Raw genomic sequence first — 15,517 nt, forward strand, 5'->3', positions numbered from 1 at the left:
GGTGTTTTTTGCCATACTTCTACGTGAATCAGCCACAAGTGTACATGTGTCTTCCAACCTGAACCCCCCTCCCCACCCTATCCCTCTGGGTTGTCCCAGAGCACCAGCTTTGAGTGCCCCAATTCATGCATTGAAATTGCACTGGTCATCTATTTTACATAAGGCAATATACATGTTTCAATGCTATTCTCTCAAATCATCCCTCCCTTGCCTTCTCCTACATAGACCAGAAGTCTGTTCTTTACATCTGTGTCTCTTTTGTTGTCTTGTATATAGGGTCATCGTTACCATCTTTCTAAACTCCATATAGATGTGTTAATATACTGTATTGCTGTTTGTCTTTCTGACTTACTTCACTCTGTATAATAGGCTCCAGTTTCATCCACCTCATTAGAACTGATTCAAATGTATTCTTTTGTATAGCTGAGTAATATGCCATTATGTATATGTACCACTACTTCCTTATCCATTCATCTGCTGATGGACATCTAGGTTGCTTCCATGTCCTAGCTATTGTAAAAAGTGCTGCAATGAACTTTGGCGTACATGTGTCTCTTTCAGTTCTGGTTTCCTCAGTGTGTATGCCCAGTAGTGGGATTGCTGGGTCATATGGAAGTTCTATTTCCAGTTTTTTAACGAATCTCCATGCTGTCCTCCACAGTGGCTGTACTAGTTTGCACTCCCACCAACAGTGTAATAGTGTTCCCTTTTCTCCATATCCTCTCCAGCATTTATTGTTTATAGACTTTTTGATGGCAGCCATTCTGACTTGTGTGAGATGGTATCTCATTGTGGTTTTGATTTGCATTTCTCTGATAATGACCAGTGTTGAGCATCTTTCATTGTCACTGTCTTATTCTCCTCCATGTCTTTCACTCTGTCCCACCCCCACCCCCCCACCCCCCCTGCAAGAGTGAAGAATTGCATCTCTCTCTCAGATCATATCTCTCCCCAGTCTCCAAGACTCTGTATCTCTGCTTTGCTGCTGTCTCCACTTGGATGTCTTACAGGCATCTCAAACTTAGCATGTGAAAAAATCCCTCATCAGCCCCAAATCTGTAGCCCCCAAAATGGTCCTCTTGTATTTTCTGTCTTAGGGAGCGGTACCTAACTGTGGATTAAATCTCTGTGTCAGAAACCTTGGTTTTGTTCTTGATTCTTCTGTTGCCCTCTGTTGCCCTGCCAGTCTCCAGTCTCATATGATCACTGACTCCATTCTTGCTGGAGCTGCCTTCATTCTGTCTTGGGTCACTACAGCCACCTCATGACTGTCTTTCTTTCTCTAATCCTGCCACATTTAATCCATCCTTGAACGCACTGTCAGAGTGATCCTGAAATACAAATCAGTATCATTCTGCTGATCAGTCCCTTTTAATAGCTTTCCTTCCACCCTTCAATCCAAGCATCTCCAAATGGTTTGGGGAAGAGGAGTCCCTGGGACAGCAGCATCAGCATCACCTGGAAACTTACTAGAAATGCAAATTCTCAGGCGCCAGCCCAGACCTGAGTCAGAAACTCTGGGGTTGGGGCCTAGCAATCTGTTTAACAAGCTCTCCAGGTGATGCAGGATAAAGTGTGATTATCAGCGACTCAGGAAGCCGTTCACATCTCTAGTTCCATTGTTATGATAAAACATCTGTCTCTTCCCTGCTCTGACCACACTGAACAATTTGCCTGGTCAACACAGGGCTCCTTCTGCTAATTCCTGAATCAGTGCCTCACCTCCTCCAGGAAGCCTTCCCTGACAGTTCTCTAGCTGAGATAGGCATCCCCTCCTCTGTGCTCTCAAGTCCCCTGTGCTTCAGTCTATCACAGCTCTTATCTCGCTGTGGTGTAATTGCCTTTTTACCAGGCTGCATCTCCCACTAGACTGTGAGCTAGTTCAAAAGACAGATTGTCTTTCATCTCTGATTCTCTGGGGCCTGGCTCTCTGCCAGGCCTGGAGAAGGGGTGTAGTCATGACGTCCTGATGGGGGAGTATCAGGCCTGCCTTTACTGGGGTTGCTGGGCTACAGCACCACTGTCAGCTGTCGGAGCAAGTGCACTCTGCCTCCTCGTGTGCCTCTGGACGGCTATTTTAAAAGTAGTGGGGCTGGGGTTTGATCTCATCCTGCTTGTTTCATTTCAGCCCTGGGGAGCTGGAGGCTGGCATGTGCTAATTGGATGACGGCATTGGGTCTGACTGGCCTTGTAAATGTGTACATAGGCAGTCAGCGGAGCACAATTCAAACAGAATCATCTTGAAGATGCTTTGATTCCCACAGCTAAGCAGTCTGACCCTGCACTCCTGGGATCTTGGCAGAACTCTGCTGTACTGCTATCGGTGAAAGCTGGACTTGGGAATCAACTCTGCGGGGAAATGTTGCTGTCACTGCTCTGTCTTTCCAGACTTCCCAGACTCCATGAACCCTGCAAGGTCTTAATTTGTCCATCTTCACAGTGAGCATCATCCAGACTAGTCACGTGTTCTGCCAAGTGCTTCAGGTATAAAGCTTTCCAAGTGAGTGACTCTCAGGTGAGTCAGTGGTCCTGACATGACAGCACAGGGCATTAGGTATGCACCTGGAAGCTCATCAAAGCAGAGGAGGAGGTTGAGGGGTGCCCTGGTCTTAGGCAATCTGGGAGCCCAGAGGAAGAACTGTCCAGGTTGTAGATGCTGAGAGAAAACAGCAGAGAAAGGCTGGTTGCTTATCTGAAAGGAGCTATGCTCCTCCACCCTGCTTCCTCTTTCAGTGGCAGCTGCTACACCCCTTCCACAGTGGTTTAGGAAGTGGAGGTCCAAGAGACAGACAGGGCAACATTTGAGCTTCATGGAGCAATTCCGTTGCTGTTGATCCCTTGTGAAGCCACAACCCTATACTGCATCTGTCAAATAGTCAGCGTTCTCTCACCAGCTACCCCTCAGACCAAAACTGTCACTTTAAGGCAGTGGTCCTTCATCTATTTTGGGTGGTCAGGGACCCTTTGGAGAATCCTAGAAAATGATAGCATTTCTCCCCAGAAAAAGTTGGTCTCATTTCAGGTGGTTTGTGATATTGCCGAGGTCTAACCCATAGGAGCCTGTGGACAGCTGAGAAGGAGTCCCCACTGCTAGTTGCTCCCGGTCTTTCCTGCACCAAGGTCCCCTCTTGGATCAACTCACTCCTGAAGCCCCAGGCAGAACGGCTCCCTCCTCAGAACTCACAGGTAGGGAGCTGACTGCAGAGCAAAACACAGCAGGGGACTCGGCTCTGGAGTCAGGCTCCCAGCTGCTGCCCGGGCTCCTGTTCTGGCCTACTGCTTACCCAGCTGCTGCCCAGGTTCCTGTCCTGACTCACCTGCTTACCCGCCGTGTGGAGCCCCTGCCAGTTGTGGTTTCCAGGAATACACACACACTCTCCTATGCAGGAGAGATTCATCTCAGGCTACTTGAAGCAGAGGCCACATGGATCCAAGGCTCTCTGCAACCCAGCTCCTCCAGGCCCCAGGGGGCTGCCGAGCTTCGTTCATATTCATCATTGCCGGGAGCTGCACCTTTCCTCCAGGCTGTGTGGGGATGTGCATCACCATGGAAACGCTAGAGGTGAAATCACTCAAGTGTTGGCAAGCGGAGTTTCTCTTTGGAGCTTGAAAAAATGGAGATCAGGCTCACCGTGTCACAGAAAGGAAAGATGCCCTCAAAACAACCTGCACACTCTCGATTTCCATTTGAGGACTTCCTCTTTAAATAAAAGCTGAACAGTAAATGAAAGATAAATGTTTTCAGTCTCTAGCTTGGCGGCCCCAGAGAGTCCACTTGGAATGGACAGGCCAATTCTTTCTGGCTTTGCTAACCTGCTACATCTTGTAGAGTGGATAACACATTCTGTCTGAAAAGAAATGGGGTGACATCTCAGAACTGATATTTCAAATAGATGAAGTTGGAGCCCAGAATAGACCCTTGTGCTTCTTGGCCACTTCTGGTCCTTTGCCTGCTTTTTGTGCTCAGGATACATTTTCTAAATGAGGATCTGATAGGCTCCTGGTGGCTAAGCTTCTTAAGGATGTATTTGCTCACCTGGGCAGGCTCCAAGATCCCTGTGGTCATAACTACTCACAGGTCGCCCTGCCCTCAGATTTTTGAGAGCTGTATGCCAGCTCCCAAGCGCTAATTTGGGCAGTGAGAGACCACATTTGGGCTGCCTGGACTGGGGTGGGGAGGAGAACCAGGGAAATCAGGGAATGGAGAGAGTGTGGGAGGTGCTGGAGTGGAGCTGGGCACTAGGGTAGCTCACAGGAGACTTTGGCTAGCAGGGGATCTGGGCACATCCGTGGCTTGGAGGAGGCCATCAGTGTGGGCTACTTGAACTCTAGTTCATCCTCAGTGGACAACAATCTTTCTTGTCTTCTTTTTCTCCACTGGGCAGAAAGAGCACTGACAATACTTCCTCTCCTTCCATCAGGGGTGGGTCTGGACATATTGTGTCCAATATGGACACATATTTTTTAAGGTTTTAAAGCTTGGCTTTGCTTGTTCATTCATCAACAGGAGTGTGTCAGGTGGGGCCTAAGGAAACACCCTTCTCGCAAATAGTTATGGACCAGGATGGCAGACTGAATATATGGTTATAGATAAAGACACAAATAAAGTAAGTGCTTTCAGCAAATGCCTCTATTGTGACAGTTATAATTTTTCTGTTTCTATCAGAGGTTTGGATTACTATGTCAAAGGCGGATGAGAGACGGACAGACACCCACAGAAATTGGTTTTGAGACTAAGACCAGTGTTTCACTTTCCCAGGTGAGAACAGACAGGTCAGTTGAAATGCAATCTAGGGGAGGGATAAATTAGGAGCTTGAGATTGACATAGACACACTACTATATATAAGATAGATAACCAACAAGCACCTACTGTATAGCACAGGGAACATACTCAGTATTGCGTGATAACCTATATGGGAAGAGAATCTGAAAAGAATGAATATTTGTAAATATGTAACTGAATCACTTTGTTGTACACCAGAAACTAGCCAACACTGGAAATCAACTATACTCCAATAAAATGACAAAAAAAAAAAAAAAAAAAGAAATGAATCTAACCTAATCCATTCTGTGCTTGTATGGTTATATCTTAGTTTTCTCCATATTAAACTTTAGTCAGAAAAATTAGAACATACTATGTTTCTGAGTCCCTGATGTAGGAAGAGCTGAGGTTTTGGAGAAGTTGGCACATGGGGTCAATGATTCTTCTCCTGGTATCTGACTTAGGGCTGCTCAGGGCACAACTCAGGAGGCATCATTTATGTAGATTATGTTGTGGGTGGTGCTTCTGAACTGTGCAGCTAGACAGCCCTGGTATAGGGGGCTCTGAGGGTTGTTTTTAGAGACAAGTGGGGACTAAACTCTGGGAGGCAAGCAGGAGAGGAAGAGGTGCTCCAAGGAGTATAGGAACTCCAGAACAAGTCGGTGCAGGTGGGGTGGGTGGTGTGCCATTGACATGGCAGAATGGCATTGCCAGACATCAATGTGACAAGTAGGGTGATGGTGGGTGAAGCCAACAGGAGAATGAACAAGAACTCATGGAGCCAAGACCAGTTGCTTTAGGAGGCTTCCAGAAAAGCATCAAAATAGAGACATCTGAAGTGCTACCATTTTGTAGGTGGGGGCTATTGGTCTACAGCTTTGGGGACTAACTTGTGAAATGGCCATAGTATGATTCACTACTTAGTGGGGCCCTGGGTCATGTGGGCTTCCTGTTTGGTACATAGCTCTCAGGAGGATTATTGTTTTAGAAAAGGAATGCTTGTTTCCTTCTTGAGGTCCTCAGGGAGAGAATTACAAGTGAGAGGACTAGAAATAATGTTGCAACTGCACCTGTGCTGAGTGTCTAGCTTCTCTTTCCTCCTAGCAGAGCTGACAAAGGTTCAGCTGATTTCTTCTTCTTCCAGGGCACAGGCCTAGACTGCATCTCCCAGCTTCCTTTGTAGCTAGGGGCAACCATGTGACCAAGTTCCTGCCAATGGCATGTGAACTGAAGTGGTGTGAGCTGTTTCCAGGCCTGGCATAAAACATCTCAAGTACCATGTTCCACAATCTTTCCATTTCTTCTGGCTTGATATGGATCAGCATGGTGACCTGGGAAGCTGCATGTTGAAAGTAGTGGAAGCACAAGATGGAAACAGTCTTGAGTCCCTAAATCACCACTCACAGAAGACCTGTTTGCCAATAAGGAACCTCCACTTGGGACTTTACACAAGTAAGATAAGTCTATATCAGGTCTGAGCCATCATACAAGTTAGGGTTTGCATGTTTCAGCAGCAAGTAGTACTTTCACTAAAGCACTGTTAGTCTTCAGTTTCCCCAGAGTCGGGTCCGACTGCTCTGAATCTGGAGTCTACTTCTGGTCCGATCAGTGTGGTAAAGGGGCTACAAAGAGCAAACCATGGTTATCTCTGTTCACGAAATAGCCTCTCTCAGCAGGGGCTACAGTGGGGAAATTTTTCCTGGAAGGGGACCAAGAGCGTGGCAGTTAACTTGACTTAGGGTCTAATGCTATTGTGGGAAAAATCCCAGTAGAACTCCACAATCTGAAATCTGCCTTCTAGCTACTTCCCTTCTTACTCCCAGTTCTTCTCTTTGCAGCAATAGTTAAGTCCCTTCTCAGTTGTCCTGTTTCCAGGGGTTCTCTTCTCCCATCTCCCTACCCTGCCACCCCTAGTTCTGACTTGGTTCCTTTGATGGCCTGGTCCCTGAAGCACAGGCTTTGAAGTTACATGGACATCAGCTCAAATCCAACCATCTCCACAAACTGGCCTGGTGATGATAAACACCTTCTCTCTCTGAATCCCAACCTCTTCATCTGTACAGTGGCGATGGAGACACTTCTTACGGTTGTTGGTGTAAATATTTACTGAGATCCCATGCCTGAAGCACCTAACACTGTGCCTGGTAGCGGTGTCTGTGATTTCTGTTGTGTTTGATGTTGTGATTTAAGCCCTCTCACCATCCTGGTGGGGGCTTCCCAGGTGGCGCTAGTAAAGGATCTTCCTGCCAATGCAGGAGACACAAGAGACGTGGGTTCGATCCCTGGATCAGGAAGGTCCCCTGGAGGAGGGCATGGCAACTCACTCTAGTATTCTTGCCTGGAGAATCCCATGCACAGAGGAACCTGTGGGCTATATAGTCCATGGGGTTGTGAAGAGTTGGACATGACTGAACAAGTGAGCACCAGCACAACAACCATTCTGGCCAGTGGCTCTGAATATGCTGCGGTTGGTCCAAATCCTGTGGAACTTGGATCTGAATACAATTCTTCTGCAGCTGGTATTCAGCTGACATCAGTACAGGGTACGTCTTCTTCTCGTGATGCTGGTACTGTGTTCATGTTCCTTTCCTCTGGTTAGTGGGCCCGCCAAAAACTTGTTCTCAGCTTGACCCTCACACTGTCAGGGCAGTAGCTTTCTACCAACACACCTGGTCCATTGAAGACATCACTCTTGGGACTTACCTGGTGGTCCAGTGGTTAAGAATCCACCTGCTGATGCAGGGGACCCAGGTTCTAGCTCTGGTCTGGGAAGATTCCACATACCATATGGCAACTAAGCCCGTGTACCGCAACTACTGAACCTGTGCTCTAGAGCCTGTGAGCTGTAACTGCTGAGCCGCAACAAGAGAAGCCATTGAAATAAGAAGCTTGAGCACCGCAATGAAGGGTAGCTCCCTCGCTGCAACTAGAGAAAGCCTGCTTGCAGCAACAAAGACCCAGCAGTCATTAGAGAAAAAAAAAATCCCTCTTTGTTCTGGGCCTTGACATCTCAGGGCACTGCCAACTGGGAGATGTTTTGGGGGAGCCTGGAACATTCTAAAAGATCTTTGAAAGGATTTTATAGAACTATCATTCTTCACCTTTCTTGGATTATGGGTCCTCTGGAGATTTTGATGAACATTCTGGATATTCTCTTTACAAAGATATCCAGACACACATAGACAAAGAGTTTTGCTACTACCTGGAGGGCCTCCAGGGAGTCAGCCCTTGGCTGGCAGGTTGGGCTGGTACACGCCTGCCCTTCCTGGGGAGTGGTGTGCTCTCCCTGGAGAGGGCGCTCCAGGCAGCCTCCCCACCGGTGGCCTCAGTAAAGTGAGGATGATTCAGGCATTTTTCTCATCAAGTTTAAATCAGCTGTGTGAAACCTCAGTGGAGCCTTCTCTCTGCCCTCCTAGTCATCTGTCTGAACAACCCTACAGATTCTGAACGTTAATCAGTGTCATTGGGAGTCTGCTGATGTTACGTGCAACTTAATTGGTTCTTTGGAGGAAAGAGAGTCACCGTCTAGGAGTGTAGGCTGGGGGCAGGAAGGCACAGAGGGAAAGGAAAATGACACTGAGCTGGGAAAAGATCAAGTGTGCCCTTATTGCTTCTCCGAGATTGCAACCCGAGAGGAGCCTGCTTCTGCTGATGGGGCTTAAAGAGGTTTTCCGAAGCACTGAGACAAGGCGGCCGCCTCCCCCTCCCGCATCTTTGTTTCTCTCCCCGCTTTTCCGCGTGTGGAACCACATCCAGCGGGGAGCTGGGGGTAGTGGGGGGAAGGGAGAGCCCATCCACTTGACTGTCAGAGCTGATCACTGCTGACCTTATCAAAACGCAGAATCAATACACTCTCTTCCCAGCAGCCCAGAAAAATCACAAGGAGTTTGAACCGAAGCAATTTGAAGTGCAGAATTGTCCTAAGCAGAAGACAAGCTGGTAAATGGTTGGGGCTCTGAGTTCTCCCGCTCGCAGAGTCAGGCAAGGCCAGTAGCCTCACTAGAATTTTGGTGAAGGATGGGCACCCAATGAGGGGAGAATCCACAGCAGTCTTTGTGCCCTGTGCCCCTTGCTGGCTGACCCTCTGGGATCAGAGTACTACCTGTGCTGGGAAGGAGGTGTTGGGGATTGGGGCACAGAATGCAAGGAAGTGACCTTGGCTCCCCAGGACCCTTCAGCAGGCTCTGGGGAAGGCCCTCTCCCCGCCAGACCCTGGAGCAGAGGCCTCTAGGGTCTACTGCACCCTTAGAAAAGCCACACTGTGTCACCGGTTTAGTGCTAAGGGGCCTTCATGATGCTACCACCTTCAACTTTCCTCTCATTTCTTTCTCCTCTTTCTCTTTTCTATAGTCTTGCTTTCTAGTCCTTGTCTCTTTCTACTTTGCCTCTTTTTTCAGGAGGGAGAAGACCAGAAGGAAGGAATGGAATAGAAGCCATCGTGGGTGGAAGGAGATAGATGAGGTCCCCGGTGCTGGCGGAAGTCTCTGCCTTCTTGCAGAATCCGTATTCTGCGGGTCACTGTGTGTGGCAGGTTTGGTATTGGGGTGAGCGTTGGGAGTGCAGGCTCTCCGGGACACCAGAGGCTATCTCCCTGGGGCCAGCTGACCAGAGCTAGATGTCCTCCATCCCTTCCCTGGCCTTCTAACAACAAACCAGTGTCTTGAGTATATTTCCCAAAGACATCAACTCCTTAAACATGTCTCCATCTCTTGTTTCTGGCCATTCCTGCCATTTCAGAGCTCACAGTGGCTGGAGCCAGCATGGCTCATGTGCCCCGGGCTGGCAGAACCATCAGGCGTTACTGTACTACACACACTGGACAACAGTTGCCCACCCTGTCTCTCTCTTACTTGGCGCTGACCTCCTTGAGGGCAGCAGCAGATCTGAATTATCCTGGTGTCCCCAGAGCCCACCCCAGGAGACTGCACAGAGAAGAGCCCAGACCCTGGCATTCCCGAGGGACCAGAGCTCATCAGGAAGGCAGGGCTACCTTCACCAGAATCCACACAGAGGAGTCTAGATCAGCCCTTTTGTGGCCTCATGGCTTTGTTGTTGAGCAAGTACACAACAGCAGGGCTGGCTACCTTACCTTGCCAGCCTCATGACACTAATGTGTTTTCATTCCTTTGCGTGCTCGGTGGCCTCTGCCTGGAAAGCATCCTACAAATGCAGAATTAATTGCTCTCTTTTCTGAGTTCCTAAAGGATGTTGTACTCAAGGTTTTTAGAGCACTGATCACATTGTGCTTTATTGGTTGTTTGCATGACTGTCTCCTCCTATGTAGGCATTCATCCCACAAATACTCATTGAGCATCTTTGGTGTGGGGATATGTGAGGAACAGCACAGGCAGGGCTCTGGCCCTCATGGAGCCAAGTGGGAGGATGAATGGCCATGGCAGTGCCAGGTGTAGAGTAAGCCCACATCAAATGTTCATTGAATGGAAATGAGGGTGTGGTATTTGGAGAGGCTGGATGGAGAAAGGGGCCAGGAACACAAGAGGGAAGCACATTTAGGGAGATGATGTCTTACTGTTATCATCCAGAGAATTTAGTAGTGGGAGGGGAGAAAAGGGAGCAGAAACAAGGAAATCTTGTCGACTGAAACGGGCTGGGGAGGGAGTCCAGCAGGTTAGGCTGCTGCAAGGACAGCATTAATCAGGAGCCTCTGGGCTACGGGGTTCACCCAATGTTGTGGCTGCAAGGATTCTGCCAGCCCTTTAAACCAGCCACCACTCCCACCACTGTGCCACCACCCAGGTCTTCAGATACTGGGGATAGGAGAATGGTTATCAGGAGGGTATACATGAAGCAGCAGGGGCAAGTGGGCCTGGTGCTGACTTTGTTCATTGAGGGGAGTGTGAGGCACCTGATTTTTTAATATCACATTGACAAATGGAGGGAAACCATCCCTGAGCAAACAATAAAACAGCAAGGATGAAGCATCACTGGCTTGCATCCTCCCCTTGAGGGAAGGAGAAAGTAAGGGGGGGGACAGATGGGAGTGGTATCCTGGGCCTCTTAGGTCCCTGGCATGCAGAGCCCATGCCTATGACTGGTGTTGGAATGAGGCTTCCAGCTCCCTGTGCAGTTTAACACACCCGGTGGCAGGTGAGGCTGCCAGCCTGCCAGCTGTCAGGGTCTCTTGACAGAGCAGCTGGGAGTCAGCCCCATTGGAGCAGAGGAGCACTGGTGCCTGACCTTTCTTCCCAGCGAATGCCTTCCCACACAACTGGGCATCTGCGGCCTGAGCATCCTGGGAAATTCCCAGTACCCTAGAAACTCATCAACCCGCGGGCAGGGAGCAGAAATGAACACAGCAGCACCAGCCGCAGATGGCCATAGCTTCTAAATAAGCATTTCATTAGTTTGGAACCCGGGGAAAACACGGTTCAAGATATAGAGAAAAATAAATGACTAAGGAGAGCCTGATTTTAAATCCTGCTGGTTATGTTCAGCACGTCCATAAAAGTAAGCAGAGCTCTCTTTTTTAAAGGGGCCACTGTTAATTAGCCGAGGCGCCATTCGAGCACTTTGTCTAGTTGCAGCCTGGTTCTGCCATGCCGGGGAGGAGGCATACGGTTCCACATATCCTTTTAATGCCAGCTCCTGTCAGGCGGAAATTGGCTCCTTCACTCTGTAACTGTGCTTTATGGAGGAGCGGAGCGGGAGTAGCAGTCTGGGTGCTTACTTGCTGCCTGCCCCTCCCCCCAGCACTGCCCCTGAAGGCCAGTTCTTCCTCATTCCTCCTTCCCGAGGTTGGTGCTCCATCCCTATCCAAGTGGACACCCGAATCCATTTCTGCAAGCTGTGTGTTCCGTTTCTCTTTCTCTTTAGCCAGTAAGTGATGCCTGAGGGTGCTTTTCATGTTCTTTAACCTCTGATGGCTTGTTCTGATTCTCCGTGCTTCCTGGGGATAGCAGGAGTCCTACTGCCCTCTCCTCCAAGACCAGGAGTCTAGTCTCATCTTCCCTTGTCTCCCCAACAGGCTTGTCCTGCCCAAGGAGGGGTTCAGACTGGGGCTTACAAAACCTCCAGAATGCCACCATCATAGGACATTTTAGCAGGTGGCAGGAGATTGTGGGGTACCTGAGACTTGGGTTTGAGACCTAAGCTGCACCACTGATAACCTTGCTGAACCCCAGTCCCCCATCTGCAGGTTGGGGGCAGGAGGCTGTGCTGTGGGGAGGGATGATGGCCACAGAGCTCCCAGGCACCTTCCTACCTGCTTCTTTCAGTATTCATGTGCTTGGGTTTATATTAGGTTGAGATCAGGTGACTCTGCAAAAAGCCAGAGAATTTTTTAGTTTTAGGCTGATCCTGGGTGCTGAGGGTCCTGGTTTCTAAGTAGGTCTGATTGGTTTGGATATTCTGAAATACTCTTGGATGGACCCCATGGATCCTCATTAGTATGATAGCTTTTTGAACACCTTCTTGTGTAATCACTGAAGTATTGTATTCTTTATGTTCTGTAATTTTAAAGTGTTTTAAATTAACAATTTGTTGTGATAGTTTAACACAATTAGCTGTGTTGTGATAGTTTTAGGTGAACAGCAAAGGGGCTGAGCCATACATATACATGTATCCATTCTCCCCTAAACTCCCCTCCTATCCAGGCTGCCACATAAGATTGGCAGTTTCATGTGTTATACAGTAGATCCTTGTTGGTTACCCATTTTAAATATAGCAGTGTGTTCATGTCTCTCCCAAACTCCCTAACTATCCCTTCCCCCATCCTTCCCCAATTTTTATCACGGCACTATAAGCAGATGCTGTTATTCCCATTTGATGGATAAAGAAACCGAGATTCAGGGAGGTTAATAATGGGTCCAAAATATCACATTTGATAAGTGTGAGAGCTGAGTTTCTCCTGGCCTGCTGACTTTCAATTCTATCCTTCCACCATGCATTGCTATGTCTGCAGAAATCAAAGAATCCAAGTTAAACAATTCCTTAGAGTAGTGCTGTCCACTAGAAAGTTTTCTGTGACGATGGAAAAATCCTACTCTGCTGTGTCCAATATGATAACTGTTAACCACTTGAAATGTGGCCAATGTGGCAGAATTGAGTTTTACATTTTATTTCATTTTAATTTCTAAATTTAAATAGCTCATGTGGGTAGTGCTTGCCATATCAGACAGTGCGGTGCTACAGTTTGTATTTTGCTAATGCGAGTCCTCAGGAGACCCAGGGGGCTTGTAGCCAGTGGCTCCCACTCAAGCTCCTCCCACTTTCCCACCCTTGTAGGCACACTGAATGACTACCTTCTTATAGTTCTGTAATAAATTGTATGCCACCTTCTGCCCGTAATGGGCCCTGGGGGCTTTTGTTGGACAGGATGGTTCTCCATCTGGTAGTTTCTTTTCCCAGCTTCCCTTTAACTTCTGGTTTCTGGTCTTCAATCTCAGTCTCCAGTTTTCTGGGTCAGTTCTATCAGTAGCTATGATTGGCAATCCTATTAGTTTTCTAAGTCACTGGCACGGGGGTACACAGGCTCTTTTTACATTCTTGGCAATTTGAGCATCACATTTCTTTTTCTGTCTCTTTCAGTTCAGTTCAGTTCAGTCGCTCAGTCGTGTCCGACTCTCCGCGACCCCATGAATCGCAGCACGCCAGGCCTCCCTGTCCATCACCAACTCCCGGAGTTCAGCCAAACTCATGTGCATCGAATCGGTGATGCCATCCAGCCATCTCATCCTCTGTCGTCCCCTTCTCCTTCTGCCCCCAATCCCTCGCAGCATCTGTCTCTTTGGAATATCTTTTATTTAAATTATAGAAGTAGTGCTTGTTGATAATAGAAAATGTAGAAAATATGGGAAAAAATAAGTAAAAACTGGGAGCAATGCCAGTATTCAGACCTTATCACTTTCATAATTTGAGATTTTTTTTTCCTATCAAATAAATGTAGTTTTAACATAAGGAAGATTCCATTGGTAGTCTCAGTTTTTATTTACCAATAGATCATGAGTGTTTTATCATCAAATATACTTCAAAAACATAATTTTAAACAGGTGTACAGTATTTTCTTGTGTGAATATGTTAAACTTATGTAACCATATTTCAGTGGAATATTCAGGTTATTACCAATGTTTTGCTATTTTAGGTAGCAAGAATGAACATCCATACAACTGATTCAGATAATTTCTTGTGTATACTTGTAATCAGTCTAGAGCAGACTTCTAAATTGCAGTTGAGAGGTCAAAGAAGATGTGTCTTTTAAACCTCTCACTTCTTGAGTGGTTTCTGGCTTCCCCCAGAGTGAGTGTTCCAAGAGATCCAAGTTGAAGTTGTATGGCCTTTTCTGACCTAAGCTGGGAGTCATAGAGCACCACTTGTACCATACCCTGCTGGCTGAAGCACTCATACGTTTGTGCAGATTATGTGGAGGTGACTGACTCTAATTTTTAATGGGAGAAATGTCAAAGATTTGGGGCCATTTTCAAAAACTGTCAAAAGATAGTGTACATGTATGCATGGTTTGTATGGTATTAGTGACCTATCACCATCAGAGTCATTCGTGTTTAAGGGACATGTATCTGAGAAGGTGTTTAAAGACATCACTGGATAGATGTGATGGCTGCTAAGGCCTTGTGTTGGGTTGATGCACATGTGAATGCAGGTGACCATGATCGGGCCGGGGATTTATTAGTCAACGTGAACAGCAGTCAGGAGTCCAGAGTCTGAGGTTAGAGCCCAGCCAAGTAGGACTGGACAGCATGGAACAGGGAATCTTCTGTGGACCTTTCCAGAATACATACAGTCAGGGTGAGGAAGTGATTTTGGCATGTCTGTTTAGAGACAATTCTCTGACAATTATGATGCTGCCCTCCCCAAAGAGCCTTGGTTTACAAGGTGTTTTATTTTGCATCTGTCACCTTAGTTGATTCTTTTTTTTTTTTTACCTTAGTTGATTCTTGCAAAAGACAAGGCAGGTGTTGGTACTCCTGTTTCACAGAGAATGAATCTGAAGCACAGAGAGGTTAAGTCACTAGACAGACAGACTCACACTGAACCAAAAATTTCTGACTCCTCAGCAGGTTCCTTTCTGTGAAGAATTTCTGGCCACAACCTTCACTGTGCCACTCTGTGTGTGCGGGTGGGTTTTTGGATGCACTGGGTCTCCACTACTGCGTGAAGGCATTCTCTAGTTGCGGTAAGCAGGGCTACTGTTTGTTGTGGTGCGTGGGCTTCTTATTGTGGTGGCTTCTCTTGCTGCAGAGCACAGGTTCTACGTACACGGGCTTTGGTGGTTGTGGCTCGTGGGCTCAGTAGTTGCAGCTCTCAGGCCCTAGAACACAGGCTTCGTAGTAGTGGCACATGGGTTTAGTTGCCCTGCAGCATGTGAGATCTTTCCGGACCAGGGACTGAACACGTGTCCCCTGCATTGGCAGGACTCTTTACCACTGAGCCACCAGGGAAGTCCCACTGTGGCATCCTTGAGGCTGTGACTGGCATATGTTTGGTTGAACTGTATTGGTAGCTTTATGGCCCAGAGGGTCTGGGACAGGGAGACTCTGGGGCTTGGACCTTCTGTGTGCACAGGAATATTGTCCTTCTGATTAGCTTGCAAGTTCCAGCTGGATTTGGGTTGTGAAGGTGACACCTCTGCTGGTGGGAATGCTGAGGCCATTAAGCATGCACAGCACATCTCCAACCATAACAGTCAGGCTCCACGCCTCCAAATGTAGGTCGGTGGTGAAAAAAACAAAAAAACAAACCTTTATTTTACATTTCAAAGTGCTGTTGGGGGAGAAAGG

At 47.7% G+C, this 15,517-nt stretch overlaps 1 long non-coding RNA gene across 5 annotated transcripts in view; it reads left to right on the top strand.

The window, feature by feature from the left end:
* The window catches only part of LOC139184511 (uncharacterized), a 133,273-nt gene extending 125,542 nt beyond the window's left edge, over window positions 1–7,731 (top strand). For 4 of the 5 annotated variants that reach the window (XR_011568013.1, XR_011568011.1, XR_011568012.1 and 1 more), the window contains one exon: window positions 2,129–7,731. This is a non-coding gene — a long non-coding RNA (uncharacterized lncRNA). The remainder of the gene's footprint in view (window positions 1–2,128) is intronic. The other variant, XR_011568015.1, reaches the window with a different exon arrangement.
* Window positions 7,732–15,517: the final 7,786 nt, after the last annotated feature.

Source organism: Bos indicus, chromosome 1 (genome assembly GCF_029378745.1).
Source record: "Bos indicus isolate NIAB-ARS_2022 breed Sahiwal x Tharparkar chromosome 1, NIAB-ARS_B.indTharparkar_mat_pri_1.0, whole genome shotgun sequence".
Taxonomy (NCBI): domain Eukaryota; kingdom Metazoa; phylum Chordata; class Mammalia; order Artiodactyla; family Bovidae; genus Bos; species Bos indicus.